Source organism: Acomys russatus, chromosome 9 (assembly GCF_903995435.1).
Source record: "Acomys russatus chromosome 9, mAcoRus1.1, whole genome shotgun sequence".
Classification (NCBI taxonomy): Eukaryota; Metazoa; Chordata; class Mammalia; order Rodentia; family Muridae; genus Acomys; species Acomys russatus.
In genome coordinates, this window is record NC_067145.1 from 26,742,252 (window position 1) to 26,770,119 (window position 27,868).

Below are 27,868 nucleotides of genomic sequence, written 5' to 3' on the forward strand. Positions count from 1 at the left end.
CCTGCCATCTTCTCATTCCATGTCTTACGTTCCAAACACTCACCTTCCAGCACAGCCGCGTGTCTGGATTCTGTCACAGCAAGCAGAACCCACAATGAGTGCTTTTCCTTGCCAGCCTACACGCCTCTTGGAGATCTTGTATTCTCTCTCTGTGTCCTGCATTAGTCAGAATTTTAACAATGCCTCCTTTTCCACTACAATTGTTCTTCAGTGGCTCTTGGCATGACTATCTGCATTTGACTAGTTTAAGACAATAGAATGTTTTGTTGCTGGGTGAAATGTCTTCCAGTGATTTTCATACTAATTTCTGGGTAATGCACAACAGAGCTCATCACAAACTGTTCTTGACGAAGGTCCATGGAAACATTTGAAGAATGAAGTCTATGCAGCCCAGTGCTTCATATGTAGAGTGGGCAGCAGTGCCTATCAAACTGTAAATAACACCTAGACTTCTTTAGAGTCCAAAGCAAATGTGGAGTGGAAAGCATGCTCTATCTTGCTGTATTACTGACAGTGCAGGGGGCATAACCCTGCCTCAGGAACTGCCTCAGCCCCACCTTGTGAGGCACAGACAGTGATTTCACTGTGGAATGGGTTTCTCCCACTCTTTGGGTAGTGTGGTGCATACTTGGCACTTCCTCACAAAGTATGGTTACCTTTTTATGTGGGTGTGAATACTGTCTTATTCCTTTGTAGACACTGCCAATTTACAGCCGTGTCTTTATCACTCATGAAATTGCAATGGTTTGTTGTCTTTCCTCTGTCTGTTGAATTCATTTGGCATTCTGAGAGTATGTGGTGATCAGATTGGTACCATCTTGCTCTCCCGGGACTCACATTCTTTAAGGGACTTGCAGGTAATAAACATGCAGTAACTAAAGTACATCAGCAAAAAGAAAAATGGTGAAGAACTGATGAGATTGGTGCCAGCAGAGGGATGTGGTGATGGGTGTGCCTGGGAGGCTCTTGTTTCTTGGCTGAACAGAGTCTTCCAGTGCCAGAAGCATTGGATGCTGCACACTATGGAGGGGAAACTGAACACTGGGAGATGTAGGGTTGCTTAGGGTGGATCAGTGATGCTGAGTGGTCAGTAATGCATTGGTGGGGACATGAATGGGTAGGAGGCTAGTCACTGAGAAGGCTGGGGAGTAACAGAAGGATCATAAAGAGAAAGTCATGTGACACCGCTGCTGGGAGCAACAGTTTGCAGAACTGACTCAGAAGAGGGGTGGCTGATATCTAGTTGTCAAGGGAAGTCAAGAAGAGGATCTTCCTCCTCCTCTCCATCCTCCCCCTCCTCCTCCTCCTCCTCTTCTTTTTCACCTTCTTCATTTGCTTTAAGATAATAAAATATATTGCTTGCTACAGAGGGATTGCATCTCTTTTTGTCACTTTGTTTGGTCTTAAAAAATAGAAGGCTGCCTGACACATGGTAGATTTTTAGGGTAAGTGGACTGGATTTTCCCAAAGGTATCCCTGTATTTTTATCATAAATGTTCAGGTTAATATGACACAGAAGAATTTTCCTTTTGGACTTCTAGAGGCAGCTGAGGTCTCATCTAGCCCTGGGGTATGGGATGCTGAGGAGCAGAGTCAGGCCTGAGCATGCCTGAACTCAGAGCCTTCTGTCCTGTTCCCACCAGAAATGAGGGTCTTGACTTTCCTTAAGCTTGCATTGATTATCAGAGAGCTTGACTGAGGCGTAGCAACTCCGGCTGTAATTTCTGATGAGTGTCTATTCATTTCTGGCTGTTGGTTCCAGTGGGCTGCCACTGATTAGGGACATCAGATGTCAGGAACCTTTATCCCCTGGTTCTGGAGGCTAGGTTCCACAGTGAAGTGTCAGCTGCGTGATGTCTGGGAAGACCTCACTCCCTGGTTTGGAGATGGTTACATGTTCATGCCATCCTCATCAGTGGAGAAGGATTTCCCTGTTCTGTCTTTGTATTTGGATTTTTTGAAATATAGTCTCGTGTAGCCAGGCTATGCTCAAAACTCCTCATTCTCCTGCCTCAGCTTCTCAGGTGCCAGGATGCAGCCTTTTGGAAGAAGGGAGAAGGGTTGAATTACGAAAATTTCACCCTTATGAATTGATCTTCTTTAGAAGACTCTGCTTCCTAATACATTTACTTTAGTGTTGAGGCCATCAGCATATGACTGTGCATGGCACAAAGAATATTATTTAAAAATTCAAGTGGCACAAAGAACTCCATACCCACGGGTGTATAGTACTTGAGGATCATTATTACAAATAACATGTTTGAACACGAGTGAAAACAGTCTGCCATAGTGAAATTACAGGTCTGAGATGTAGCTGTAGCCTAGCATCAGTTGGGTTTTCAATGGTTCTGCTTCTAGAAACTTTCATACAGAAGTCCCATATGAATGACTTTGTGGCTTGGATACTCCCGCCCCCCCCCCATCATAAATGCACCTCACTTAATTGCCTTTTAACTTTACACCCACAGCTAGATGAATCGTGTCAGTCCTGCCTTGACGGAGTCTACCTGCAACTTTGTTTTCACAATTCATATGATTAACAGCATTGTATAAAGTGTTTTAACTAAGCCTGTGAATTTTTAAGACAACTACTGTTGTACCCTTAGCCAACTACAGTAGAATATAATTTTGACAGTCCTTGGGAAGCCATGAATCTAAAACTTGATGCATTGGGGCATTTTCTTATGAATTCTCTGGACTGAGACCCACAACATCTCTGGGTTTTGTGTGTTATTGTTAGCATAGGCTTGCAGGCTACACAAAGACCCAGGCTTACTGCCTCTGCCCTCAGGTTTACTCCTTTATACCAAGTAAGTCACAGTGCAATGCCTTCTCTTGTTCTTCTGACCTACTGTTTGCCTTTTGTTTTAACCTGCTGCCTATTTAAATCTTGAGTCACTGTGTGTGCCCAGGTAACACTAGGTGCAGTCAGTGTCTGCCAGCTGGTGAAGGTGCCACATATAACTGTCTTCGGTGAGTTTCTGTTGCTCATTAGTCAACTTGTTTCTCTTAAAAGGAGTTTTCAAGTGGCTGAAGACACTTTCCAGTAGGAAACCTGCCTGGAAGCATGGGGTCCTGCCAAGAGCCCTGTTTTAAACAGTATGCACAAACCAGGCAGAAGCCTGGAACATTCCACTGAATGCTAGAGGCCTGTTAGATCCACATGACAAGCTTAGCTTTGGAATGTCTATAAATTACAAACAAGTTTCATTAACCTCTAGGCAGGCTAGCTAAGTCTTACAGCAGGTCTATGTATTTTCAAAGTAAGTTCCTCCTTTGAATATTTTAATTCAAAGTAAAACTTAATTTCAATACCTATTATTTTTAATAGCTCAGTGCAGTAACATTTTATTTCTAAGATAATGAAATGTATAACTGAATTATGAGAAACCCTACTTTAAAAAAACAAGCTGTGAGTTGGTTTTAATTAAAACTGCAGGTTTTAGGTATGGCTGACTCATGACACTCTGAGCAGTTTTGACTTTTCCTGATTCACGAGGCTGATGCAAATCTGGTGTTTTGTTCATATCCTGCCCATGTGTAAAATGCAAGGACACTCATTTCCTTGGCCAAGAAAGCCAGACACCTTTTACTACCCCTCGGCCATAAAGTCTCAAGTGACAGAGCATGGCCATACTACTTCCAGGATTGGTGACGCACATGAAAACAGACTGTGATTAGCTTTCATATTACCTTTTGGATGGAAGTATATAGTCCCCCAGATCAAATACATGCAAATGCACCACTTGGCTACAGTGACCATTATAGGATGCTAGTCCCTTTTGCTCCAATGTGCTCTCCAGAGAGTTTACTTCTAGTGGTCATATAGGGCTCAGTAGATCTCAGATGCCATTTTCCTGCTGCTCCGCTCCTTTCCAGGCTCCTTCAGGGTCTATTTCTTGTTCATTCATCTCTCCCTTCTGACTCCCAGCCAGAGGGAACCCTACTACCCCGGCCTGACTGTATCAGTGGTTTGCAAGTCACTTCTTTGAAGGTTGTTTGAGTTGGAGCCTGGGTGCGTTTCTGATGGTAGGCCCTTTTGAACATATAGGCCAGTAACTCTCATTAGCTTTCTGGTTTGTCACACAGACTATGTCCCAGTCCCATCGAACATTGTATTCTGGGATTCTCCTCCTCCCATGGCTACAGACACCAGACACCCTGGCATCCCCGTCCTGGCTGTGTGGAAGCACTTTGCAGACTTCAGTGGTCTTCTTTATCTCACATGGAGCTGACTCTGGGCTTTGCCCTGGGCCTATGGATGACTTTATTCCACATTTCCCTCTTTGGACGTGCCATCCAGTCTCACAGTTTGTCCTTTCCTTCTAGGATTGGCTATGGCAGCTTTATTTTTATCTGGCCTCCATTTTAGTGTATTCAAAATTATTCTGAAATTGCACTGTATATAACTTTAAACTGGGCTGTCTCTGCCCCCAGGCACCACACTGTGATGTTTAGGAAACTGCAAGTTGTCATGTGCTGTCTGAGCATCCTGAGGGGCTGGCTTTGGGAATTGTATTGTTTTCAACCCCATTTCGTACCTAAACACGTTTGTCTCTAACTGCTCTCCAAGGACCCCTGTCTGAACATAGGCTGTGCTCCCTCATAACTCTGTGACATAGAAGAGAGAACAACCACAGAGAACAGCCCTCGTACCCTTGAGAGCAGCTGGACAGTGAACCATTTCTCACAGAGGTCACTATTATTTGTCTGTAAGGCTATTTGTTCTTTACTTAGAATCACACCAGAGGGGACACTACCACACTGAGAGTCACTCTCCTGATAATCGCAGCTGCATGCCTTACACAGTCTTCTCCATCTGACTTCTGAGGAATATTTTGAATGCCTTATTTGGTGATTGTATTAATCACTGTCCTGTTGCTGTGATGACACACCATGTTCAAGGCAATGCATAGACACATTTATTTGGGCTTAAGATTCCAAAGATTAGACTCCAGGATGATAGAATGGAGGCAGAAGGTGGCAGTCAGAATGACTGAGATAGAATCTGGTGGCTCATATGCTGAACCACAAGCACAAGGCAAAGAGAGCAAACTAGAAACGGCCTGAGTCTTTAAATCAGCAGTTCTCAAGACGTGGGTCACAACCTCTTTCGCTAACCTCTATCTCCAAAGTATTTACATTTCAATTCATAACAGTAGCAAAATTACAGGTATGAAATAGCAGTGAAAAGAATTTTGTCTTTGGGAGGGGGGTCCCCACAACATGAGGAACTATATTAAAGGGTCATAGCACTAGGAAGTTGCAGCACAAGTTTTAACTCAAAGCCTGCCTCTGGTGACATACTTCCTCCAGCAAGGCCTCACCTTCTAATTATCCCCAAACAGTGCCACCTACCTGGGACCAAATGCTCCAATACATGGAGTTGCGGAAGACATTGTCATTCAAATCAGTATTCACAGTGGCACCTTGCTAACTGCTCACTTACCTACCTACCTACCCACCTGCTGATTGTTGTTTATTCTTCTTTATTTGCTTGCGGTATAGTTGAGAAACTCACTCCTTCAGAACTGAAACAATGACAATTTAGATCATTTCTTTGAACTAACTATCATACCCACATAGGAAGCCAATAAATATCCCTAAAAACATCATCAAAGGAAATTTCCCGAGTTAAAAAAAGGATTGATTCTTCATATATCAACAAATACCACACTTCAGTAATAAAACTCACAATTAAATGCACAGAATCTCAAATTGTAAGGGTAAAGAATTATAGAAGTATTTAGAGACAAAATAGTTATAAATGTTAAAATAAAGTTTAGAGGACTTTGCAAATATTCGGCAGCTAGCTAAGTCCATGAAACATCTGAAAATTTCTAAGAAAACTAAAATGTGATTTAGAAATATACCTACCCAGAGAATAAAGAAAGCAGGAGGCAAATGAAACTTTAAAGCAATAGGGTATCAAGGATCTCATTTAGGAACATGAAACAAGACTAATTAACAGCTAAATTCAGCCAGAGATGGATTTGAGAAAGAAAGAATAAGAGAACTGAGTAACAGATTTTAAGCAAAACAGAACATTTACAAACACAAAATTAACATATTTCAAGAGATTTATTGTAAGTTATTCTTTGCTTCAAAAAGAAATATACATTAAGAAATTATGGCCATAGCACCTGCCATAACTACTTTTAAAACCAGAAAGTCTCTACTTCTAGACAAAATATAACAGGACAACACACACACACACACACAATCAGCAAGTAAATCATGGAAGAAAAGTGGCTGATGGCTGAGAATATGTGTGTGCACCTGGTGAAGAAGAAAGATGTTGACTTAGACAATGACGGAAGAAAGAGTTTTAGCCTGAGATGAATACAGCGCACACAGAAGCGTAGCCAAGGATAGCCCGACAGGCATATCATAGGATGTCCTCACATGGAAGCATAGTCAAGGATAGCCCAATAAACATATCAGAGGATGGCTTCAGAGTCCACTCACTTTCTTCTTAATCCTTAATCTCTGCCTAAGTTGTGGCCTGATTTGGTTATTGTATTAGATACTTTTCTAATGTTGTGATGAAACACCACGACCAAGGCAATTTATAGAAGCATTTATTTGGGTTTAATGTTCACAAAGATTAGAATCCATGATGGTGGAATGGAGACAAGAGGTGTGGCTGATGCTGCCTAGCTGGTGGCCAGAAGCCTTCAGCTCCTCCTCCCATGGCTGAACCTGGATGAAACACCCCAACACTGGGCATGGGACTTGTAAGATGTGGATGTAGTCCTTCTAGGGTAATCTTGAGACAGTGAGAGGCTATCATGTACATTACCTGTTCTCAGGTCCTCTGAATGTGTGGTTTGAGCCAAGGATCCTAGTGGAACGCTCAAATGGATGCTTCTTTGTGGTTCACCATAAAGAGTATCTAGGTGGTACCCAAATACATAGAATCACTCCATTCTCTCTCTCTCTCTCTCTCTCTCTCTCTCTCTGTGTGTGTGTGTGTGTGTGTGTGTGTGTGTGTGTCTGTCTCTCTCTTTATCCCTCCTTCCCTCTCTCCCTCTTTTCCTTTTACTCATACAATCCTAAGCGTCTCTTAATACTGACACAGTATCATTATTTCCAGGAACTTACAATAAGGGATCCAGAAATGACTAGAAGCCTGAAGCCCTATAGCGTGCCATGGCTTCTTACGTGCACATATTGATAACATATTGCTTATAGTCATATTTAAAAACTTTTTATCCAAGTTTAATAAACTGACAACTTTTTAAAGAAAATAAGTAAGGGAAATGTTTCATGTGTCCAGCAACTGCTTCTTGTAACTCCTGGGGAAAGAACTGAGGGACAGCAAGTGTAGACTCAAGGTGAAATGTAGGCTAGAATTCTTAAGTACTATCTATGGCTGCCCGTCTATTTTGCCATAGTACTGGACTTGTGTAAAATAAGTAGGTACTCTAGACATCACTGTACTGAATTAGATAATAAAGTCTAGACTGTAGACAAGGTTTTTCTCTCATAAACAATCCAGGAGGAGGTGGGTTTGGCAGACACAGCTAGTACTTAGGCAACAATGAGATGACTGTGGTATGTATTCTTTTTTTCTGTTTTTCTTTTTTATCTTTCTTTCTTTCTAATTTTTTTTTTTTTTGAATCATCAATTTTCTATGTAGCCCTAGCTGGCCTGGAACTGATTATGTAGACCAGGATGGCCTCATTGAGATCTGCAGCATCTCCCTGTAGAGTTCTACAATTAAAGGTGTGCACTACCACACTCAACCATGGTGTGGATTCTTTTTTAATTAATTTATTTTTATTATTATTTTACTAATTTATTCAGATTACAACTCAATTGTTATCCCGTTACTTGTATCCTCCCATTCCTCCCTCCCTCCCGCTTTCACCCTATTCCCCTCCCCTAGGTCTATGACCATGGGAGACCTCCTCCCCCACTATATGGTCATAGGCTATCAAGTCTCATCTTGGTAGCCTGCTTATTCTTTCTTAGAGTGCCATCAGGCCTCCCCACCAAGGGGAGATGGTCATATATGGGGCACCAGAGTTCATGTCTTCTTGCAACAAGATTAATATCTTCCTTCCCTAAGAGGTAAAAAGTGGTTGGGAAAGAAAAACAAATTTAAGTGCAAACTATAAATTCAAACACTTCACAATATATAGTGTATCTGTGGTATGTTTTTTTTTTTTTTTAGTAGGGGCTAAGAAAAACAGAAGTCTTGTGGGTGGATGGGGCATCTACTAGCTCAATAAAGGTAGCTATGGGTTAGGTCCACGGAGAGAAAGAAGCCAATCCAATTGGCTTGAGAGATGTTTATATGTTAGGGAATAAGTCCAACCCAAAATGGTGTATAAATGTTCTTGATGTGGTCAACAAGTAATGGCCTTTCATGAATACGAAAGTACACCTTTATGTCAAAACTCACCAGAGAGGGCTCAGCCCTGAAGAGAACAGGTGAACACCCTGCCTTCAAAAGGCTCCTTCATAGAAAAAAAAATCATGCAATAGAGCTGTTAGTTAAATGTCAGGAGGGAAGGAAAAGTGGAAGATAGCACAGGTATGTATGTGGGGGGGGGGGGCGGCATTCAGTGATAGGAAATTGTACAAGAGGAAGATTGAAAGAAAATGTGGAGTGTATTCAAGTTCTACAGTGTTTGGAGGAGCACATTTCCCATGGAACAGCCAGGGTGAAGACAGACAGGGTGAACCAAGGAGGGGATGGAAGTCAGGACCTGGCTGGAAGACACCTCAGAAGAGGTGCTGGGGCATTACAGAGAGAGCCTGATGGAGAAGGATGTCATGTTGGCTGAAGCATTTCACCTGAGGGACAGCGTCAGGTCAACTGTACCTGACACAGGGAAGGATTCTGTCACTGATGCTTGCTGAGCCTTGCATCCCTCCATGGAGGTTGGAGAGTAGGCTGTTTCTCCCCCAAGGCCATCAACACCTTGGGCAGGGAGCCCAGGCGACAAAGGAGGACTCGTTGTGAGGTCAAGGCAGTCCACCTTTGCTTTCTGTTCCTCGGCAGTATTGCTCAATGCTCAGCACTCAGTGAACAAAATTAGTTTATATGAGGCCCAATTAGAACAAAAACTCTTACTACTGAAAACAGTGTAATATATACCAAACCACTTAAAATACTATACAAACAGCAAATTGTTTTGTTTGATTAAATATAAGGACATTACATCTTTTATTTTAATGTTCGATTTTCTAGCATGTCTCCTGGATAATTTTGGTAGCTTAAGCCTAGCTTCCTAACAACAGAATCATATAAAGTTATTAGCTATGAATTAGTAATTTTCTCAATGTGTCCTAAATGGGATGTGGATATGTCGGTCTTTACGGAGAGGCTGTTTTTACTATTTTCTTTGTAGTCTGCTTTCTCCCTCTCTGCCTCTCTTTGCTTTAGACCTGCCTAAGGCAGGTGGTCTTCATCTTTTTCACATGATCAATATTCATTATCCCCTCAGGTAGTAAAGACTTTGGTCTTTGAACAACAACCAAAGAATCAAAATACAAATTGCTATTCCTTACTTCTTTTCACATGGATCTTTCCCAATAGCTAGTTTTTATACATCCCCTTTAGGCTTACTGCAAGTTGATAGAAATTAAGCAAGAGAGGTGGTAGTTTCCTGTTTTCCATACCATTGTCCCCTGGTTTATCAACAGGCCCAGTTAGCATACAGTTTTTCTGGATGAGATGGTGTGACAGGAATAGGAAGTTGGTTTTTTTTTATTTTAATTTTATTAATTTATTCAGGTTACAACTCAATTGTTATCCCATCACTTGTATCCTCCCATTCCTCCCTCCCTCATGCTTTCATCCTATTCCCCTCCCCTAGGTCTAAGACCTAGGGAAGTGTTATTGAACAGTATCCCACAGTTTCCTGAATGCACATCATAGGATCTTTGCATTATGTATACAACCCATCGTGCTATGTACACTCATGAGTGCTGCCCACGACACTGCTGCATAGGTGTTATTAATTATAATTATAATTATTACTATTATTAGATGCTATGAATTATAGTGGACTTACTATATATATGAAATTAATTGATCTTATAAAATGTAATGGTTTAATTATGGAAAACAAATTCTTTTAATTTTTTTTAACCACAACTGTCTTCAGTACATATATCTTTGGCTTGTATTGGGATAGAATATTTGAAAAATTGCTGTTTGAGTTACTGACTGGAGCTTCATAAGAAACCATTAAAATATAATTTCTGAAATAGCCTTAAACATACTTCTGCCATTTTGTACTGCATATTTATGAGAAGCAATGTTCTAGAAAGGGATAATTATAAAATCAAAATATCTGAGAGAATGAAGATGCAATAAAAAAACTCAGGGGTAATTTAATACATTATGTAAAAATAAACAAGCATATCTATCTAACTAATGCAAATTAGTTTTCATTTTTATTTATGGGAAAATTATATGTATAAAAAGGAATTTCATTTTTAAAATCTTCATGATTTGTTGCCAGCAAATGTTTAATTTGTATATATATATATATTTTAGACACCTATAGACCAAGTAATATTTATCAGAACAAAAGGGGGACTATGTAAGAAACTCTGGTGTTTTCATTGTCTTTCTGTTGCTGTGATAAAATATCATGGCAAAAGTAAAACTTAATAAAAAAAGAGTCCTTCATTTTTGAGTCAAAGTTGTAAGGAAAGAAATCTGTTCTGAAGGATATAGAACTCAGAAGTGTGTGTGGGAGGGTAGGGGTGTCTGTGGTAGGGTGGGGTGTGTATGGGGGTATCTGTGGGTGTCTGTGGGTGTGTGGGTGTCTATGGGGGGTAGGGATGGGGGTGGGGTGTCTGTAGGGGGTATAGGGTGGGGGGTTCTGTGGGTGTGTGGGTGTCTGTGGGGGGTAGGCGTGGAGGTGGGGTGTCTGTAGGGGGTATGGGGTGGGGGGTTCTGTGGGTGTGTGGGTGTCTGTGGGGGGTAGGCATGGGGGTGGGGTGTCTGTAGGGGGTATGGGGTGGGGAGGTTCTGTGGGTGTGGGAGCTGTCTGTGTGGGTGTGGGTGTCTGTGGAGATGTGGGGGGGGTGAAGGGTGTGGAGGGGGTCTGTGGTTATGGGTGGGATGTCTGTGGGGATGTGGGTGTGTGAGGGTGTCTGTAGGGGTCTGGGGTGGGGGGGTCTGTGGCAGTGTGTGGGAGTGTCTGTGGAGGTGTGGGGGTGTCTGTGGGAGTGTGGGGATATCTAAGGGGGTGTGGGGTGTCTGTGGGGTCTGTGAGTGTGTGTGTGGGTGTCTGTGGGGGGTTAGGGGTGTGGAAGTGGAGGGAGTCTGTGGGTGTGTGTGGGGTGTCTGTGGGGATGTGGGGGTGTCTGTGGGGTGTGGAGTGTGGGCATGTCTGTGGGGGTGGGGGGGTCTGTGGGTGGAGGGATACCTGAGTGGTGGGGTGAGGGTGGGGGTGTGCTCATGCATGTGATTATTATCATGTGAATATCAATTACTGAGAGTTGTCTCTGGTTAGTAAAAGCCCACAAGAGCAACTTGCAGCTAACCCAGTAAAAAACAGGTGTTTTCGTTGCAGAACTGAGTAGAGGTTTTCATGTGACTCTTTCCATCCATTTAAAGCAATAATGAAAACCTGTCCATTATCTGCATATGCAAATGTCCTCATGGAATTCTCACCATATTAAAAGAAATGTCCTAAGCTAATTACTAGGGTGGGACTTCACTTAGACCTTTGGTGATATGATCATTTAATTAATTTTAAGGCTCTGATCTTGTGCTTATCAGAACACTGTCTGAAAATGTAAAGAAATAGTTTCAGCTACAGAGGTCTAGACTTGCCCTTGGTAAATTAAGCCTTTAAAGGCCAGCCTTTAAAAACGAGCTACTGTTCCTTGAAATAAAGTGTAATCTTTCTCTCTGGTTCAGAATCATGTTGGTTAGATATTGTCAATACCTTACAACATATCTGCAAAGGGAGGGGACACTTATTCCCCTTTGTGACTTAAAAGCTGGCTTGGTTGGGCTTTGTTAAATACATGGCATGTGGCAGAGATCCTGATAGCTTGTTTAAGGACACTGTTAACTTTATAGCTGAGGTTCCAGATTCTAGAACCTTCCAAGCCTTCAGTGTACAGAATGCGGTAGGTTCCAGTCTCAGCACTGACTCGTCTTTGTCATCTTCACTCAGCTGACTTCTTACCCAGTTCAGTGGCCTTGGATTTGCCTTCTGCCCACGGTGTCCAATGGACCTGTGGAAACTTCTCTACTTGCCTCCTGAATGTTGTTCTGTAATCTGTGGCTCATCCCATGTCAGGAAACAGAACCATTCCTGTACCTTGTGGGCAGTGGCCATCTCTAGACCCTTACATCTTACTTCTTGGTCTACTTATGCCTTGGTCCTGAAGATGTCCTTTGTGTCCACATAAGACTGACTTGGATCAAAGACACTTGCATGCACAGCCATCCAAATTCCAAATTTCAGTTTAAAAAGAACAGACAGAATATTTGGTTAAGACTTGTAACATACCTTCTATATGCTATGGGTTCAGAATGCCACATATTGGTGATGCTAACAAACCTACAGCCACAAGATTTGGGGAGCCACACTGAAAGTCACCCCTGAAGTCAGTGGCTTGAGGAGCCCTGAATCTGTGTCCATTCTGTGGGGATTAGTTAGTGGATGGATATCCCAGCTCTTCATCGTAGGAATGGGGTCGCAACTGAGAGCTATTCTGCACATGTGAGGCGCTAACCTCGTGTTTTCAAGCCTCTCCTCTAGGGAGGAGTAGGGCTTCCCTGACCCTCATATCCTTGTTTCAGTACCTCAGGCTCCTGACTCCACAGCTAGCGAGTACACAAGGCTCCCAAAGGCAATGGTAATGAATCCTTTGATTTATGTTCACCACTCTTGAACAGATTTGGTAAAGGTGTTTCTGTGACTGGCACACACAGCCTGAGCTTTGTACTAAGGTAGCTATCTGCCATCTTTCTTGTTTTTCTCTCCCAGCTTTTCCATTCCCTAGTCCTGTTCCTCTTAAGAAGAAGGCAATGAAATCCCAGCCTATATCCTATATGGAGCCTGTTCTTGCCTTAAAATTCTGTACCCTCCAAACTATTTTCATGTCTGGAGAAAAAAAAAAAAAAAGGCAATGTGGGGATTCTATGCCAACACTATAGAAAGCAGGTAATGTCCTAGGAAAACATTTGGCAAAGAATATACATATTTTACTATATACTTGTCCTTCAGTAGATAAATAACCCTGAATAGCATAGCTTATTACGTATGGGGCCTGTTGCCCCCAGGTAATGGCACAGGACTATACTGAACTACAGGCAACAGTTTTTCCTAAAAATAGGAAATATTTGTTTATCTGAACCTCAAAAGTACTGGAGAAGTACTAGATAATAAAAATTGTTCAGCTCTATTATTGACCCAAACACTGCTGTGTAATATGCTCACTGCAGTTCACACCTCCTGCAGACCGCTAGCAAGCGAAAGGTAACTCTGCCAGGTGTTACCTTTCTTTAGTCCAGGAAATCAGGAGGTATGGACCTCAGGGTTCAAACAACAGAAAAGCTTTGAGAGTTGAATTTGCTGTAGCAATTACATGGCCCAGATAGCAAGAATAAACTAATGAACTGTTTAATTCTTGTATAAAGGTAAATTCTTGGCCATTCTGCGTCAGAGTGAACTGGGCAATGTGAGGTAGTGAACCAACCCAGACATGCATGCTTGTATGGCAAGCATTTCTACAGGGTGAGCTTTCTACCAGCCAAAGGATTATATATATAAAAAATTAGACATATATATATAGAGAGAGACATCCTAGACATCTGGCCTATTGGTAGGACACATGCTTAATATGGTAAGACCCTGATAAATACACCTATTGCCTTGATGCTGTGATGTTCTTTTGAGCTAGTTCACCTCAATAGAAAGAGTAAATTTGTATGAAATGAAGTCTTTATATGTATATATCTTTCCATATGCATATCTTTAAAAAAAGAAGTGGACAACATGGTTCAGAGGAATATTTTAGTCCACTTTTTAACCATGCATTGAGTTAGCTTTTACCCTAGTAAGCTAGGGGACAATGTGAAATGTTGTAACCATTGTGTGACCAAATAACTGGAAGAAGTAAGAGAAGAGAGGAAGGATTCTCATCTGCTTAAGACTTGAGGAGCTACAGGAAACCTTGTGGCAGCCAGGGAGCAGAGAGACACTTTTGTCTGGAACTGAAGCTTGGCTGTAACTAAATCCCACCTCTAGAACCTTATGTCTAGCAGCTAGGTGCCATATCCAAAAGATATCACAGCTTCCCAAAACTATGTCTCCAACTGGGGACCAGCTGTTCAAACACATGAGCTTCTGGAAGCCATCCACTTTGCGGAGTCATACTGTCTGTTGGACAATTTTTCATTAGAATGAAGAGAGGTGCCTGTCCACTTCTTACCACCCACACATAGGTGTTCATAGCCTGCCTACAGGTCTTTTTTGTTTCTGTAGGAGTTTTAACACACAAGATAATATGTGTGGAATAGAGGGAGTACTCTTGGCATGGCACCCTCATTATCATCTTCATCATCGTCATCGTCGTCATGACTATGACTAATGTACATAAGGTGCTTTGTACAAAGCAAGGATTGAGCCAATTGCTTTATGTGATGTATCCTTTGGGACACAAGGATGTTCAAGAAATTCCTCTTCTAGAAGCCTACCCTCTGCTGTGCTGTCCTCCTGTAGCCATCCATGGTGATGTGTACTGAAATCAATGTCCTTAATCACTGATCACATGAACATCTTAGATTCATGGCATAGTTCCACCTGGAGTTGACATTAGTTACATCACTCTAAGCCACACTGCATCCCTCTGAACCCCCATCTACAGGGCTACACTGGAAACACCCACGTCAGGCACAGCGGAGTGTACACCCTGATATTATAAACCTTGGGAGCCACTCCACTACACTTAGAGGTCTGCTCTCACCACAACTTCCTTTTTCAAATCCCCAAACACATCAGTTCTTTGCCTTTGAGATGTGTTTCAGGGAAAATACAAGAGCGCTCCATAGAAATCAGTGGCTAATGTATCTACCTGAGTTCTTTTAAGAAATGGCAGGATTTTAATTATGTGGTTCTCTACGATTATATGATTGACAACAACAAAAGTGTGAGAACTTTGAAGCTGATCTTAGAGGAATGTTTTCAAGGGCAGAAACTGGAGCCCCTGAAGATTCTTTTATTTGGTTAAGCCCACCTGGCACATGACTGTTTAATCAATAAGCAAAGCTTCAGGGATGAGAATGAAGCTGATCCCTTAACATGCAAGGATGTTGACACCATGGAAAAATACAAATGTTTGTTCCGTGGTTTGATCTCACAAAGCAAGAATTACCTTGCGTGGGTGTAAGCATTGCGGGCCAGAAGCAGCTTGGAGTAGAGATGAGAGGTACCAGCCCCTGCAGAGGCTCTCTGGAAGATGGGGGAGGGGAGAGCCTCCTTGGTAGGAAATGCAGAATTAGCAATATGTGCAGCTAGATAAGGGGTCTGAGCGAGCGGTTGAGAAGTTGAGCTAAGGCATTCAATTCACTGGATTTGTGGATGGGAAGGAAGGAGATAATGGCCCCTATTGAGTGTTTGCAAATTAGGTAGGAAGAGGAGACCCCATAGGTCTGTGTTATATCCCCTGAGGTCTTGTTGCACATGGTAGGACTCAGTGGGAGGTGCGAATTCTTTGAACCTGGGTGGAAAGCTTTCGGCCAGTGATAGAGACCTCGGCTGATCTCCAAAGCCATAGACATGGATACAATCATGCTTGAAGAGAGACCTCAGACTCAGGCCTCCAAACAGCTTGGCCCATCATGCAACTCAGAAGAATGACAAAATAGTTTCCCTATTCCATGGAGGAAAGAGTTGTCATTCTTCTTCTAAATTAATGTTTCATAGGTGCAAAAGTGCTTAGCACAGATTTTCTTAACTATCTTAATTGACACGTAATGGGAGCTGACACAGTAGAATCTTACTACTCGGGGTGAGGGGATAATTTAGACTGCAGCATTGCCTGGGCCCTGTCAGACAAGGGCTGCCAACTGGGTGGTTGTTTTGTAATTCAGATACAATAAATCCTAGGCAAGTAATTTCCTTTTAGAAACCTGAATTGCTTCCTTAACAGAATGGCTGGAGCTGGCTTTAAACTGTGAGGTTAGATGAAAGCTTCAGAAAGGATACCCACGGGACTCCATTAATTGCACTCTTGTTTTTAATGTAATATGGTTTTTACTCACAGGAAACTCCAGTGGTAAATTTCCTGTAAGCACCAGTTTATGGCTCAGACTACTGAAAGAGCCGTTGAAGTTTTGTTTTGCAAGGTAGTCAAATTTGCTATAAAAGAAATGCCGTTGCCCTCAGCTTGTGTGTAGGGAGTTACCGGTGGATTTAGGAAGCTGGCCAGGCTAGATGTTCATCCGCAGGCCAAGCAGTAGCAAGGAAGGAGCTATGGCTGATTCTTCCCTGTGTTCTCTATAAGCTTCCTTAGCGGACCCAATGCTGTGAACTGGGTATCAGGATGAGAGACAGAGGTTGTACAGCTTATAAGCATTGGAGCTAGTTGCCCAGGTGTCTGTTCCACCTACTGGACTATGTACACTTAGCCAGTACCTCCTGTGTGCCAGGTGCTTTTCTGCAAGCCAGGACAGCTACAATGAACAAGATGGCCGGTGTGCTGTAACATCTGGATTTGTAGGCTGTGGATGAACATAATGCTTTGAAACTAAAGACTGTTGCATGTAATTGCTAACCAAAATGTCTCAGTTGGTGATCATATTCTTTTTAGGGAAAAATAATTTAAGTCTGATAAGAGTTAATGAAAGTCTGTTTCTTAGACATGTACTGGCCAGCAAGACCTTTTTTTTTTCTTCCATGAATTCCCCTTTGCTACATAAATGTAATGCTGACTCCAAGTGCCAAGAACAATTTAATCCATTTGCTCAAATTTCAAGTTAAGAAAAAGAACTTTAGTAATGTATTAGTTGTCTGCCACATTGGGATAGCAGCTAGCTAAATTGATGAACTTTATATAATGATCTGTTGCTATAGCAACAGGCTGCCCAGTGAGTGGGAGAAGGTATTTCATCATTACTGCACTGGTAATGCTTGGCTGGTAGCAGACGCAAATACAAAGGCTTTCTATATCTTTGCAGTTACTGGGTCGATGGTACAAACACAAAAAGATGCGTCTGGACTACAGTGGCTCAGAAGCAAATGGAGTCTAGTGTACAATAAGAAATAAAGTCACTTAGCTTCCTGGATGAGTGGTCCCAGAGTCCAAGGTGCTGCAAGCATTCCAGAGGTTTTACATCTGCTCAGCATTCAGTGCATGGAAGCATGAATAGAAAGCATCCCCTTAAAATATGATAGATTTTAGAAAGGAATATAGCCAGGTACTAGATTAGCGCTTTGAGATAATGCCTCAATCTTTATCTTTTTCTTAAGAAATTTACTTTCGTTTGTTGAGTTGTTACCCTCTCCTTACAAAGTGAGGAGATGTATCTGTGTCCTAAACAGGCTACATCTACATCTTCTAAAATCTTTAGTACATTTCAGATGAAACATGTTCATCTTATGTCTAAAAGTATGTTGTTGTTCTTAATATATGTTAAGCTTAATATATATTGAGTCATCTTCATTGGTCAGGGCTCATAGGTATGCTCAGATTCAGCCATTTTTCACATAAAGTACAATGATTTTTATGTATGGCTTAAATTTCCATCTCATCATATTTTAGCTGCCATGAGCTGAAAATTATATGATAACACACACACACACACACACACAGACACACACACACACACACACACACACACACACACACAGAGTTTCCACACAGTGATATCAATATTGAGTATTAATTGTGTTTCTTTTCCATCACTTTCCTTTCTCTATCCTTCACCCCTCCCCCTTGCTTTCTTCCTGCAAAATATGTTTTGCTGGAAGTTTTGAAATGCCTACAAAACTAAAATTCTAAAAACTCTGCCTTACTAAGTTCACTCTGGGGCTGGGGAGAAAACTTAGCCAGGTAATAGTGAAGCAAAATGCACAAGAATGTGCTCAAATCCCAGAAACCATCCAGAAGACTCGTGTGAACATGCTCACCAGCCTGGAATGCCAGTGAGGTGACCAGAAACAGGATGGGTGCAGGAGCTTGCTGGCTGGCAGCCTACCGCCAAAGTCAGCAAGAAGCTCAGTCCCTGACTCAAGAAAATATGGCAAATCTCTCTGTCTCTGTCTCTGTCTCTGTCTCTGTCTCTGTCTCTCTGTCTGTCTCTCTCTCTGTCTCTCTCTCTCTCTGTCTCTCTCTCTGTCTCTCTCTCTCTCTCTCTCTCTCTCTCTCTCTCTCTCTCTCTCTCTCTCTCTCTCTCTCTCTGTCTCTCTGTCTCCCTCTCTCTCTCACACACACACACCCACACACACGTGGTATAAACAGACATTTTCCTCAGGTTCTTCACAGTTTGTCTATGATTGCTCATTTAGTATTTATGTCCCCTCAAAATCCAGCAGAGACATTAACACAAAGGTTTGAACCATAGCATATTCTATTTTAATCCAAAATTATGTGTCAAAATTATACTCAGCCTGTACCATCCTCTGTAACTTCTCTATGCCATGTGAGTGTGTGTGTTACACTCTATGTATGTGTCAATATGTCTATAGTCATGTATTATGTATATATGTACATTAAATATGTGGTAATATGATCCCTGTGATCATAGAAAGTTAAAATAATTCACTCTTCCATATTATTTATATATTATTGTACTGGGATCACCTTGTGTGATTTTGAAGTCTATTCCTGTGTTGTATTTTTATTGACTAATGCATTTAAATTTGGATTATAGTGTTCTAAAAAAAATGTAGCTTTGAAATTGTTCTGGAAAAAATATCTGGATAACCTACTTTCCCTTTTGTGCTTCTTGACTCTTGACTTGGATGCAGTTTTTGAATCTGCTGAAAGGATGAACAATGGGGACTTGGGAGCTTGACAACAGCTGTGGGGGCTGGAGGTCCAAGATGAAATACCCACAGACCTCCTTCCTCCCTCTATCGTTATGCTTGGCTTATAAATGCCTACATCTCCCTGGGTCCTCTCATGGTCCTTCTCTGTGTCTGTGTGTCTGCTGGCCTCTTGTTCCTCTAAGGACACCAGTCACATCAGATGAAGACATACACTGACCACATGTTATCTCAATTACATTTTAAAATACTGTATATCCAAACACAGTTACATCCTGGTGGGCAGAGAAGGAAGACTTCAATCTCAAAATCATGGATGAGTTCAACTGGGTTCATTGCAATCCCTGTCTTATTAGATGTCATACTTGCCACCAGGGAGAGATGGTTGGAATTGATTGTATTGAAATTGACTAATACAGTCTAAGTGAAAAACAGAATCTTGTTGAAACTATTAAATCCAGCTCAGCCACATCAACATTGAAAATTAGAAAAAAAATCTACCATTTCCCCCCAAAGGCAAAAATACAATCAAATCTCAGTAACTAATAATTAAATTTTGTACATTATACCTTATGTATTAGAGGAAATGGTTACCTAAAGGCCATGACTTATTGTGAACTTTCAGTGTTTATACAAATCTTTTAAGTCTTTAATTTCAAAAAGTGAAACCAAAGTAGCTCATTGTGGTTTGGGGGCTTTTTGTTGTTGTTTGTTTCCTTTTCTGAAGTGGTTTTGTTGGTCTTCTTGTTTCATTGGCTCACGGTGGTGGGAGCTAAGAGCCACATGGGATAGTCAAACATGCCCTGGAATTGGCATCACCTGAGTGTTGGCTCTTCCTGTAGTGAATTCCAGCACATGAACACAGGTCTATAAGTCAGAGCTCCATCTCTATCTTGAATAGTCTCTAATTACCAAAGGTTCCTCTTCTATTTTCAGAACAAAAATGTTGTAAGCTAATCCAGGTTAAGCACTTGGTCCATGTTTAAAAAAAAAAAAAAAAAAACTAAACACTGGCATAGTAGCCTGACCTTTGAACTTATGGAGCCTGTCTGAACCTTGGTTTTCTCAACTGCAAAATTTAAAATGTTGATGTCTGCCTTGCAGTCTTTAGTGTCATGTCACTTTAAAGTTTTGTTTAGCCAGTGGTTTCTATTTAGAAATAGCTAAAGACGAAACTCATCATTCATTTTTACCAAAAAAAGTTGACCTCATTCCCTACATTAGAGGGAAATTTTACTTTCTACGTTATGATATACCTGTACTCCCCCTATAGCTTAATGTGGCAATAACACAGCATATGTCCTAGTGTGGGTTACTGTTGCTACTATTAAACACCATTGCCAAAGTCAACTGGGAGGGAAAGGTTGGTTGGGCTTCGTTGTACAATAGTTCATCATTAAAGGAAGTCAGGACAAGAACTCAAACAGGGCAAGGAACCTGGAGTCAGGATCTGGTGCAGAGGCCATAGAGAGGTCCTGCTTATTGGCTTGCTCCTCATGGCTTGCTTACTCCGACTTTTTATAGAACTTAGGTCCACAAATCCAAGGACAGCACCACTCACAATGGGCTTAGCCCACCTCCCACATCAATCACTCTAAGAAAATACCTAAAAGCTGGATCTTATGAAGGCATTTTCTCAAATGAGGCTCCCTTCTTTCACGTGACTATAGCTTGTGCCAAGTTGGCATAAAACTAACCAGGATATGTTTTTTTTTATTGATTTCCATCTGCATCGGTGTGTTCTGTCAGCCTTTATAGTTGGCTACGTTCTGGACTATAACATGTTTGCTATAATCTGTCCGTGGCCATCTGCCTTGACAACGTCATTCCAAAACTGTGGGAAATAGCCACGTTCCAAGGAAGAGTAGTAGGAGATTCACTTCTAGGAGACTGGAAAATTCTAGGCAATGAAGAGCAGGTAGAACAGTCTCTTGAGAGAATGGTTGCATGTGCCATTCCATCAGGTTCTGAAGTGACCTCACAACCATTGCATCCACTCTCATGGAGCATCTCATACCTGTGTGTGACTACTTCACCCACAGGAGTTCTGGTCCAGGTTCTGAGTTCATGGCTGCAGTCCTTAGCTATGTAGTCCACACGCTGCTTCTCAATCTTCATGATGTTCCATCGGTTTACTTGGAGTACAGGGCAACTGGCAGAGTTCAATGTGTTAGTTGTCACGTGGTGGCAAAGCCTAACAAGAAATAACCTAAGCGAGGAATTGCTCCAAGGATAGAGTTCATCTTGGCAAGGAAGACATGAAGGTAGAGTCTTCTTGGGAAGTAGGGAGCAGGGAATGGCTGACTTTCTCCTTTTTTCCCTTTTTGTTCAGTCTGAGACCACCCCCCATGGGATAGTGCTATCACTTCCAAGGTGGGTCTTCTATTTCCACTGCACATCTTCAAAAAATGTCCTCATAGACACACCCAGAGATATGTCTCCTCAGTGATTCTAAATGCAGTCAGGTTAACTGTGGAAAGCAATCATCACATCCGCAGACGAGCAAGCATTTGAAGAGAGAGAATCATTTATTGAAATGAAATAATACAGTGAAGTTTAATATGTGGTGCAGAAAAGCAAAGCTCCTCGTGTTCAGGTGTACGGAGTTGTCATTTATTTGGGGGTGGAAGTGGTAGGCAGCTGGCTTTCTGCAGACAGCATCAAGAAGACTCAAATGGCTAGAGTTAATTAAATTGAATAAATATCAAAGGCTCTCTAAAACAAAATACCTTAGTAGTTTTATGATTATATACTAAAAACTAAAAAAAAAAATCACATAATCTATTACATTAATAAAATATATAACTAAAACTAATATTCAAACTATTTTAAACCTATGGCTGCTTGGAAATATTTTAAATTACTTCTATGGAATTAGTCTGTCTCCACTGGATGGTGAGGGTGGAGATAGCCTAGGCAATTCTCACAACCTCACAATAGTGCTGACCACCTTCATGGAGTTCCTAACCATTTCTTCTACAGGTCTTTTACATCCGTCTTCCCTTCCCATGAAGGAATCAGTCCTGGCAGCTTGCTGACCAAACTCTGCTCCTAGAATATCCTTTCGTTTACACCCAATTTATCTTCTATTGAAAAAACTCAATATTGTTTTCAGTTATTCTTCCCACAGCTTGCTTAGTAACTCATTTGTCCCAAGACCTGAACTTACTTCCCTGTGGTAGAGGATGAGAAAACAAGGCTTGGAGGTTCAGAAACAATTTCTCACATCTAGAATTCTTTGCAGGGACTTTGAAACATTTCTTTTCCAATAGTCGAGTTGAAATTGAGCTCGCTATGTTTCGTGTGACACTGTGCAAACTTTACATTATAAAACCATTTCATTTTCATTTTGTTTTCCCCTTTGTTCATTTTCCTAATGGCCAAGATTGTTGAGAAGAAAATAATCTCTGTTGTTACAGTAGTTCTGATTAGCAGCACATTTGCTATGTACCCTCAGACTTATGTCTGGTCGCCCATGTCTCCATTGATCACTAGCAAAAACAAATGTTGGGGATCGTATCTACACTGTATTGGTCTCTACCACTGAGAACTCCACTGATGTCATTAACAGGCCAATCAATGAAATCTTTCAGTTTCTGGAAGATTGTTCTATAGACATAGTATCACCTTTATTTCTTCAGGCTGTGCCCTCTTCCCTTACTCTTAGAAACATTTGTCTCATGTATAATCATTTAAATGTGTCTTTACCTACATAGCCTTGTTTTTAAGCATAAGAATGAAAATGCCACTGTATCTAGCCAAGTGTTCCTGCAGTGCTCTTGAGAATGGTTTTCTCTATTAATATAATGTAACCTTTATGTCTAATGACTAATTTTATCTTGTAGTCTTTATCATATATGACAATAGCTACTTTTACTTACTTTTTTCTTCAACCTTATTGGTGCATTCACTTTCAGCTTAGCTTTTGAGTCTGCATGTGTCTTTGCCAGTGAGGTATGTTTTTTATACTAGTTCTTCTTAAACTAATTCCACTCATGACCCCATTTCTTTTTTGTTATTGTTGTTTGTTTGTTTGTTTTATTTTTTTTAATTATTTTTATTTTTTTAGTTGTTCTTGTTACATCTCAATGGTTATCCCATCCCTTGTATCCTCCCATTCTTCCCTCCCTCCCATTTTCCCCTTACTCCCCTCCCCTATGACTGTGCCTGAAGGGGACTTCCTCCCCCTTTATATGCTCATAGGGTATCAAGTCTCTTCTTGGTAGCCTGCTATCCTTCCTCTGAGTGTCACCAGGTCTCCCCCTCCAGGGGACATGGTCAAATATGAGGCACCAGCGTATGTGTGAAAGTCATACCCCACTCTCCACTCAACTGTGGAGAATGTCCTGTCCATTGGCTAGATCTGGATAGGGGTTATGACCCCATTTCACTTGATACATTTTTCAAGTGGCTCAAGGTATAGATACATGAGAAATAGATGCACAAATTAATCATATGCTGGCAATAAAACATAAAGATATATGTTATAAAACTAAATATATATGTATATGCATATATATATATACATAAACCAATATCTTTATCATTTATTAAAACAACAAACTTGAAGGCTAATGAATATTTGTTTAATCGTATATAAATTATTTAATCTTGGTTGATATTTGGTATTTCAGAATAATAAGCCTATTAATATTTTCCAAAGTTAATTACTAATTTGCTTTCATAGTCATCAATCCTAAGAATGCTGTTTTACATAAATACATAGTACAAAATGGCAGAAATATGCTTATATCCAGCAATTTCAGAAATGATTGAAACCTCTGTTGAAATCTAAAGCCAATTTTTATTTAGCAGTTTTTAATAAAACTCATCAGAAAACCTAAATAACAGTTTTTAAAAATCAAACATTCTACTATAGTGCAACATAATACAATACAAACTGATTTGAAAATTTCATGTTGAGGAGTAATAGTAGGAAGCTATTAAAACTCTGTTTTTATAAGTAGACCACTGTGTTTCTATATGACAGAAAACTTTGTATATCTACAATACAATTCATAACATACTGTAGTCTCAAATCACAGCAAAGGTGTTTCGTGCAGCATCTGTTCTTTTTTATGGCATGCAGGCATGGATAATTTAATGTGCTCATGCTGTGTGGTCAAAATCAAAGCTGCAATAAAATTCTACAATGTGACATGGCAAGTATTGCCAGGGATACCTCCGGTTCACTGCGTGTTTGGTGATTATTTAGAAGCATAAATACAGACCATGTGCTAAGAAATAATGGGAGTAGAATGGAGAGCTAGGGAAAGGATCCTTTTTCAAAGCCTGCATGTTTGATTTTGTATGTGTGTGTGTGTGTGTGTGTGAGCGTGGGTAGAGAAATCTTTCAGTGTTCTGTTTTTTTTGTTTTTTTCAGTGTCTACATTTAGCTATACTTTTACACACAGAGCAGAGCATGAACTGTAGGCAACAAACGATTGCATAGTGTTTTTATCCAATCATCTAGGCTGTGTGTTTTAATTAAATAGAGTAAGACCATTTACAATCTAGGTTATTACTGAGAGATTGTTGACTGATCTTCACATGTCATTGGTTGCTTCTCGGAATGATTCAAATATGTATTGCTTTCCTTCGTCTGCATTCATCTAAGCAGTTTTCCAATTTGCTGGTTTGGTCATGATTGATTTCTTTTTTATTATTTCTACAAAATTTATTTCTTCCTATGTCCCAAAATTAAGACTTTCTTCCTCCTCTAACTTCTTTGACATTTCTTCTGCAGTGCCAGGCTGGTTGTCAGTTGCTTCAGTTTGTGCTTTTCTTAAAATGTATTTATTTTTCATCAATTTCAAATGATAACGTTGCTGGAGGTAGTAATCCTAGTTGATAGTTCTTTACTTATTTCCAGGACCTGGATTTCATTCTTCCATACTTTGATTGTGCTTACAGCTTCTGCTAAGAGGTCTGATACTATCCTGGTGGGTTAGTCTTCATCAATTTATGGGATTTTTCTTGTAGATTTTAATAGTCTTTCTTGTTCTGTAGTTTTTCGGTTTTTAACTGTGATGTGTCATGTAGACCTAACCACATCTATTTTGGATTCAAAGTTTTATTTATATATAATATATGTTTATGTATTATATATTAAAATGTTATATATATTTATAGTTCCACTGATTTTAATTTGCTTGAAATATTTCTGCTTTAATTTCATGAACCAGGTACTCTACGTCCTCACCACAGATTTTTACATTTGTTCTCTTGATCATATCCCCATGCTCTTCAAAGTCATGGTTGTGCTTGTCTGTTGAGTGGTTAGTTGGTTTAAGTAGATGTTTAAAGTCAACTAGATACTATACAATCGGTTAGATCAAAAGACCGAGAAATAATTCAGAGGAAACATTGTTTTTCAGATACGACAGGGCATTGCATTTAGGAATTCACAGCAATTGAGACAGTGCACCCAAGACCTGTGTAAGCTCACCTGTGTAAATTCACGTCACACAAAAAATCTTAGCATTGAGCTTGTATAGAGGAAAGATGAGCACAAAATCCCACCACTAGCTGTGGGGCTATTGGCATTTGACAGCTGTTTGGAGAGGGAGAATCTGTTTTCTTTAATGATGCGATCCCTGGTAGATTGATCAGACCCCGTACCCTACTGCCAGGAGTGGTTGGGCAACACAAACTGTATAGGCCGAAGTAGTGGATGAAGAAAGGGAACAAGGTAGGAGAGGAAACCCAGAGTGATGTAAGGACAGAGATTAGACCTGGAGAGAGTGGGGGAGGGAGGACAAAACGCCTGTAGGTAAAAGAGAAAATGTGGCATGTCTGTGACAAGACCCAGGTTAGGGTAGGCTCTGGGGCAGGGGTGGCAGTGAGAGGAACTGTAGCAAAGACTCAGTAGCAGGGCCCATAGAAACTAAAGATGAAGCCCTCTAAGTAGACAAGACTCCTAGTAGAAAGAGGGGAGCACCAACCCACCTACAAAAACTTTGATTCAACATTTACCCTTCCTTCAAGATGCGCAGGGATGAAGATAAACCAGATAGAGCAGAGATTAAGAGAACGCCTATCCAATGCCTGGCCCAACCCAAAACCCACACGCTTGGAGAGAACCAACCCCTGACACTATTAACAACACTCTGCTGTGCTTGCAGACAGGAGCCTAGCAGAGTTGTCCTCAGAGAGAGGCTTCACCCAGCAGCACCTTGAAACAGGCTGAGACTTGTGGCTAAACATTGGGTGATGCCTAGAGAGCCTTGTAGAAAAGTGGGAGGAAGGAGAAAAGGAACTGAAGGTGACAGGAGCGTCACAAGGAGAGCAACAGCGCCAACCAACCAGGGCCCAGAGAAGCCACTGAGACTGAAGCACCAACAAAGGACCCCTGCATAAACTGAAATTAGGCCTCCTAACAGATGTAGCCGATGGGTAGCTCAGGCTTCATGTGGGTCCTCTAGTAAGAGGAGTGGGGGCTGTCTCTGACAGGGACTCTGTTGTCAGCTTCTTGACCACTTTCCCCTGAAGGGACTGCCTTGCCAGGACACAAGGGAAAAGGGCATACCCAGTCCTGATGTGCTGGAGTGGATAGGAAGGGGGACTCTCTTTTTCTTAAGAATAGGGGAGGAGAGAGAGGAATGGAGGATGGAACTTGGATGGGCTATAACCAGGATGTAAAGTGAATGAATGAATGAATGAATGAATAAATAAATAAACAAACAAACAAAAGAAAAAACTCAGTTTTGGGTGAGTAGGTACATGAGGGTAGAGAGGGTAGATCTGGAAAAAGTAGGGGCAGAAGAGGTGAATAGAGTCTAACATTGTCTGAAATTCCCAATGAATTAATAAAAAACATTATTTAAAGGGAAAATGAAATTAGCAATTGAGTAAAATGAGAAACAAGAGTAGTGGAACAAGATAAAAGACATGTGTAAGTATAAGATTTGGACGTGAAGGGTCTGGAGAATGTCATGAAGTGTATAAGAAAAGAGCACAGTCTCTTCGTGGCTACCAAGAAGAGACTTGATACCCTCTGAGCATACACAAGTGGAGGAGGTCCCCCTCAGTCACAGTCATAGGGGAGGGGAGTAAGGGGAAAATGGGAGGGAGGGAGGAATGGGAGGATAGAAGGGAGGGGATAACCATTGAGATGTAATATGAATAAATTAATAAAATAAAATTAAAAAAAAGAAGGAACACAGGATAAAAATGGCTGCGTGATAAAGAAAAATATGAAAACAATTGCATGAACAGAAGAAGGATGATAACAAAGCACACAATTTTTTTTAAGATAAAATAAGGTCAATCTAATACTTTATAGCAAATGGTGAAAAGATACATATGTGGCAAAAATATAAAATTAAAATTAAGGTCAGTGCATGGAGCTGGCATAGCCTCTTACCTGTTGTGCCATCGTCCCCAAGGTCAGTGTAAGAGAGTAAGACCACAACGGGGTATGTGTGTAAACACAGAGCAAGAATGAGGCTCAAGCAAGGGAGGGAAAGGCTGCAAGGACACAGAATTAAACATTTGTTGTGCGGTTCAGGATCATCGTATAATAATCCTGACAGTGAGGGAATGACAGTTTCATAAGGGACTCATCATGCTACCAGATGTCTGTGGATAAGGACAGACAGCAGAGCCTCGGGTCATATACCAATATTTGAATCTTTGTTTATTATCTTTCAATCAAGGGCTAAGATCCCATCAGCTGGAGCACTAGGTACAGGGTGTGAAAAAATGTACTGAGTGTTTTTCATCATTGATGACTTAATGGAATCAAATTGTTAATGATTTTATTTATTTGTTTTTTGGGGTTTTTTTGTTTTGTTTTGTTTTTTGTTTTAAGACAGGGTTTCTCTGTGTAGGTTTGGCTGTTCTGGACTCACTTTGTAGACCAGGTTGGCCTCAAACTCACAGTGATCCC

At 41.0% G+C, this 27,868-nt stretch overlaps 1 protein-coding gene across 2 annotated transcripts in view; it reads left to right on the forward strand.

The window, feature by feature from the left end:
• The window catches only part of Sema5a (semaphorin 5A), a 480,974-nt gene that overhangs the window by 368,747 nt on the left and 84,359 nt on the right, over positions 1-27,868 (forward strand). The window lies entirely within an intron of this gene.